At 60.7% G+C, this 201-nt stretch overlaps 1 protein-coding gene across 1 annotated transcript in view; it reads right to left on the bottom strand.

The window, feature by feature from the left end:
• Positions 1-201, bottom strand: part of TCF25 (TCF25 ribosome quality control complex subunit) — a 42396-nt gene that overhangs the window by 41523 nt on the left and 672 nt on the right.

Here is a 201-nt window from a genome sequence, read left to right on the forward strand (position 1 = left end):
ACTGTCTGCTCCGTAATCCCCACTCACTGCCATTTGCTTACTCGTTCTGCAAAAAGCCGCCAGGCCCTGCGAAGCGTGCGGCGGGGAGAGCGTAAGGCAGGGGGCATACCCTGTCCACACCGGGAGGGGAGAAGCGGATCGGATAATCCACACGCATGAAGTGGCAGACTAAGGCCAGCGGAAAGGGGAGGACGTCACAGG

Source organism: Tupaia chinensis, unplaced genomic scaffold, assembly GCF_000334495.1.
Source record: "Tupaia chinensis unplaced genomic scaffold, TupChi_1.0 Scaffold000355_1, whole genome shotgun sequence".
NCBI lineage: Eukaryota > Metazoa > Chordata > Mammalia > Scandentia > Tupaiidae > Tupaia > Tupaia belangeri.